Genomic DNA, 6,000 nt, shown 5'->3' with positions numbered 1-6,000 from the left:
CAAGAGTACACTTTTTTTTTTAAATAAAATAAAATAAAACACAAGATCCAGTTCTGCAGAGGTATACCAATGGGCTAGTCAGACAGATGACTAGAGAAAGAGTGCTTTGATAACATGATTTGTTAAAGATTGAACTTCTTCACATATTCAATGAAGGGAGTCCACACTCTACTGAATGTGTCCATCTTTATGTTTTCTCTCTTTTTTCAGTTGTTTTGTAGCTCTTTTTAGCTTTTTCGCTCCTTATTGTAAATGCGTTGTGTCAATTTTTAGTTGTTTCTTCCCTTATTGTAGTCGTATTATGTCTTTTTTTTTTTTTATCATTTTGTGCATCGTTTTAGTCATTTGACATCTATTTGTAGTTGCTTTGAGTTCCTCTATAGTCATTTAATATTATATTGTGTTTGCAGTTGTGTATCTCTTTAGTTGTTTCTCCCCTCATTGTGGTTGTTTTGTGTCACTTTTTAATCATTTTGTGTGTCTTTTTAGTCATTTCATGTCTCTTTTTTTAGTTTCTCTTGTCCCTTTTCAGTCACTTCTTTGTGGTTGTCTCTTTGTTTTCTCTTTGGAGTTGTTTTGTATCTTGTTCAGTGCTTCTTTGTGGTCTTTTTTGAGTCTCTTCATGGTTGATTTGTGTCTCTTTGAGTGAAATTTTGGTGCCTCGTAAACCAGTTCAATAATCCATCCGTGGTCAAAAAAGTTTCAGTTATCCACACAGGTTTTGGTGTTAAAGCTCAAACGGTTTTTATCTCTAATATCAAAAACATTTTATTTCGACCTTTAATTATCTTGTGATGAATCTCAGGACTCCCACTCAGAACGGCTCTGACCTTTAGGTTTGGAATTAACCGTGAAGATCAGGCCGCCGATATTTAACATTTTAATAGTTTTGATAAGCTTCCACATTTCAGTTGTCCACGCTCGTCCCTCCAGTCCTTTCACAGTAGATGAACAGATAAAAACCCAAGTACTTTCCATGACAGTGTGTTACATAAACACGTCCTGACTTGTCCCTCACACACCACATCTGCCGCTGCAGGCTGCTCGCCGCCCGCCCGCTCGCCGCCCACCCACACTCTCTTTCACCCACACTCGCTAACAGAAGATCCTTTATGCAAAGTGATATTAACATCATGCATTCTTGCCAGAAAGCTCATTCATGAATTACAGTGAGTGCAGCAGTTGAACAAGTTTATGTTACGTCACCAATATAACAGGCAGCCAGAAGGCAGCAGATGACTGCTCATAGAAATGGAGACATGGATGAATATTCACTGTAAAAAATGTCTGTAGATTTTATGGTGAAAAACTGCAAAACCATGACAGTAAAAGACCGTAAAATGATAAATTAGTTAATTCAGTTTCAGGAACAATGAAACATCCTAAATGTATATATCAGCCAAAACAGTATATTTTACTTTTTAATTTTTTTTTTTAAATACATTACTCCACTGTAAAATACACTGGCACCGTATTTGTAGCAAAAATATACTGTAATATATATACAAGCCATCATTTTTGCATTTATTTTTTGTAAAAAATACTTTTTCTCACTGTTAAATGTACTACTAATGATTTTGTGTCTTTTTTTTAATACTTTTGTGTCTTTTTTGGTAACTCTATGTCTTTTTTGTAATTTTGTGTAATTTTTAAGTAATTTTTTGTCTTTTATAGTCATTTTGTGTCTTTTTGGTCAATTTGTGTCTTTTTTGGATCATTTTGTGTCTTTTTAAAAATAATTTTGTGTCTTTTTTGGTAATTCAGTGTATTTTTTGGTCATTTTGTGTCTTTTTAAAGTATTTTAGTGTTTTTTCAGTCGCTTTGTGTCTTTTTTGGTCATTTTGTGTCTTTTTTGGATCATTTTGTGTCTTTTTTGGTAATTCAGTGTATTTTTTGGTCATTTTGTGTCTTTTTTTAAAGTATTTTAGTGTTTTTTCAGTCACTTTGTGTCTTTTTTGTCATTTTGTGTCTTTTTTTGGTCATTTCGATACTGCTTCCAGCGGCCCCCAGGTAATTTGAGTTTGAGACCCCTGATGCAGAATATTGTTGGTTTCCTGTCACAACAGCACTCACTTTGTACTGTACGTAGACTGTGATCTCTTATTATGCGGCTACAATGACAAAAACCAGGGCTTTGGCAGATTGCACTGTACTTTTTTGATCTGATCCGACTCTGAGCAGCTGTCTCTGTTTTTCAAGGCCGATAAAGTAGAACAGGTCTCTCCATCTGTGCTGCAGCCGTGGACGGGACAGACCCGACCCCCGGGTCAACACAATGAGGAGGAAATCAACACAAATCCTGTTTACTCTCCACCTCACAATGTCACACAATAAACACATTTCCCCCCTTTTTCCCCACAATGAACAATAGGGAGTTGAATGAAAGACAGCTTTTATAGGCGTGTTTGAAATGTTTTGCAGGAGGGATTCTGGATTTTTTTTTTTTTGTTATTTAGCATGTGAATCCTGCTCACCTGGGAGATGGTTGTTAGTGTGAAACACTCAATAAGAGTAAACTGATACCACAGAATGACCCCGATATAGACTAAGGCTGAGACTCAGTTCAACCTCTGACCCAGTCTGCATCAAAGTCCAGGGTCCAAGGTGTCAAATGGTGCCACAAACCATGTGTTTCAATAGAAGGCTGTTGTTTACAGGTAAAGGACGATATAAGATGCATTTAATAAAATGAAATAAAAGATAAAAAGATAATAAAAGATTCCCCCAGATGCATCTTTTTTTTTTATCTTATGTCGAGACAATACAGGCAAACATGTTTTTTTCATGCACTGGTGATTTTGGAGGTTCTGGGCTATTTTTATCCTATAATATGTCTTCTTTCAGAATGGTGGAAAGAAAACATCCAAAACAAACATTTAGGTGTATATTTTACTATATTTTGTAGATTTATCCTAAATTCACTAAAAGTTAGCATTCTAATACAGCGTGTAGTCTAAACCAGGCCTTGTTAAAAAGCTCCCACTCTCCTGTAAAATATAATATTTTACATGTTCTTTATTGTTGTTGCTGTGAATTAGATTCAATATTTTTTCTTCAAATAGTCATTTCCATTAAGAATGTATAAAAACCTTTAAAGGCCGTTTTTCTCAAAATGAGTTTTTTCCTCATAAATCTCAACTTCAGCTCCACTTACATTCACCAAACTTACCAGTTTTATTCCTGACTATATTCTTAAGTTTTTTTTACAGAGGGGTTTGTCTATATTTAATTCATACCATGATTTATAGAACATTTTGTTCCTAAAAACATGGCGAAAATGGACTTTTGACAGTATTTTCTGGTTTATGAAATGATAAAAGGAAATATGCCAATTTCCTTCAGTGAAAAACTATTAACCTAATATATCAACAAAATAAAATAATAACTTTGTAACTTGCTTTATCCAATGTTTAGACTTATGTCCTGGAAATATATGCAAATTAGTGCAGATTTAATGAGTTCCCACCTCATTTGTACATCAAAAAATAAAATTTCAGAAAACTTGTAATGAAAGAAATATTGTCTTAATGTAAATAACAAACTGGAGAAGTTTCGTGGTGGTATCTTAAGTTAAAAAAACCCTTTTCACTGTAGTGTCTCCACTTAATGTAAGGATGCATGATAGTGATCAGGACATAATTTCTTGGAGACATGGTTCGATGAGATTCTCTCTTATCAGCACTGCTGCTCTCCTCTGTGAATAAACAAAGCAACACATTCCCTTGAGAAAAAATTGAAAATGAACGTGTCAACACAGTTGTTTTCTGTTAAGCCGTCACGTTGGTGTGAAATCTTGTAGTAATGGCTGACCTTCTGACACTCATTATTAGATCTCATGATGGTGCTGCAAATAAGATCCTGCCACTGTTTAATGAAGCATAAAGTGCCCTCTTGGATGCCTCTATATGGTAGATAAATTATGATTTAAGAGTGCCCTTTAAAAGGCAAGTATATCTCCCGGCCTAAAAATAAATGCTCTAATCCAAAACATAATTTGAGTTGAGTGACTGGGGTTATAGTTACTGTGAACCATGCAAACATTTATATCCGGAACTATAAGAAAGATTTGCTTATTCGCAACATCTGGGTTTGATGTTTACCAGCTGCATGCAGAAAGTTTTTTAGCCTGCAGGGTAACCAACATGGCACTGTGTCATGTTATTTCAGCTGGAAAGCCGCTTTAACCATGCATTCATGTAGACAACAATAAGAACAGCATTATTCACATTCTTTTCTTTTTCTTTTGCAGGATTTAAATAACAAATATGGCAACATTCCTGCAGGTTACTATAAGAGAAAGTCCCAGTGGCGACATCATGATATCGTTAAATCGTGCACCTCCTGAAAATGATGAGTGCTGCAGCCTCCGGGTCTGCTGCATTTTACCAAAAATTCCAACAGGGGGTGTTGACGAAGGTTGCACAAGCATTTGGGTCCATCCATTTCAATACAAAATGAGAAAACTTCTCACTTGATTTATTATCTCAGAAAGTAGGACAACTGGTTTACCGGTTTGGTCTCATAACTTTGACCCTTTCACTTTGACTATTTTAACTTAATGACAGTTTATTTGAACGTTTTGTTCAGTAAAAATGTCTTGTTCAGCGTTTGGTTGGACTAACAGACACTCCAAGGAGTCGCTGTTCAGTTTTCAGGTAAATAACGTACATTTTGTTTTTGTTTTTTGCTAGCCAAAATGAACATCCTCCATCAATGCTCCAGTTAATGCTAACATGAATGAGCAGCGACTTCTCTCAGTCAGGTTGAGGTGTAGAGAGGCTGTAGTCAGTGATCAGATCCCTCTCGCTCCTCCACAGTCCAAATATGGTCTGCTCCGTGTATCGGAAACAAGATGGCGACACACGTAGAGCAAGATGGCGACAAGTGTAATGCCGAAATCGATGCTTCCAACAGGCAGGTGGAAGCATCCAATGGGTGACGTCACGGTGACGACGTCCATTATTTATATACAGTCTATGGTGCTGCTTCTACACTGTCCCTGCTGTTCATGTGTGTTTATTACGTCTTGCAGAAGTGTAGGTCTAAACAGACGCAGGACATGCATTGTCGTATTGAAGCTTCTTCAGCAGATTGAATTAGTTACGTTTGAATTTTCTTTCCCACGTGTAATCGTGAGAATTAAGGCTCAAAACTAATTCTTAACCTTGGAGGCAACATTTGTAAACAATGTCCCCGGAAAGTCCCTTAAATATCTGTTATTGGGCTTTTGATTAAATCAAATATGCAACTTAAAGTTCAATCTCATCTTCAAAAACTTGCAAACAAACTTCCACACACTATCTAACTTGCAAAATATATTTACTTGTAACGTATAGATGTCAGACCTTCATCAGGAAAATGCAAATTAAAGCATTTTTTGGAAGTTGTGCAGGAGTTTGTTTGCAACTTTTTTATCTACTTATTCCTCTTCTGCTCACCTGAAATACAAGTGTTCTTAAATTCTACTCTATTTTCCCACTATCTCTTTCCATAACTTCTGTTTTTTTTTTTACATTTCATATGTAGATTGAAACCAGGCGATCCTTTTAAAGTGATTAAATTAATTGACTGATTGAGCTGAGATGTTAGTGGGTTAACAGCCAAACAGCCAAAGCTGATTATGAGAAAACCAGACTGAGACATTAACATGACAATACCCACACAGTATCGCCTTAATCTCACTATAATCATGTCATTAGTGTGCATGTGTGCAGACTGATTTATATGTAGGTTACACGCATCTTTTCTCTGTGACCTGCACCTCCTTGTGTTAACATTTTCTCTTCCAGCACTCCTACGCTCTGTCTGCCCTCAGGCTTTAAACGTCTGCCTGATGTTTTTTTTTCTTGCTCTCTGGCAGCTGTTTCACCTGTAATGTACTGGTAGAGTGTTGATGTGTCACTCTGTGGTTTATTAAAAAAAACAAGGGCCTGACAGTGTTGAAAGAGACCGTTACCACCTACGTACGGTTAAAAATCCTGAATGACTGCATCTAAACGC

Source organism: Centropristis striata, chromosome 7 (assembly GCF_030273125.1).
Source record: "Centropristis striata isolate RG_2023a ecotype Rhode Island chromosome 7, C.striata_1.0, whole genome shotgun sequence".
NCBI lineage: Eukaryota > Metazoa > Chordata > Actinopteri > Perciformes > Serranidae > Centropristis > Centropristis striata.
Note: the sequence above shows the minus strand (reverse complement) of the source record.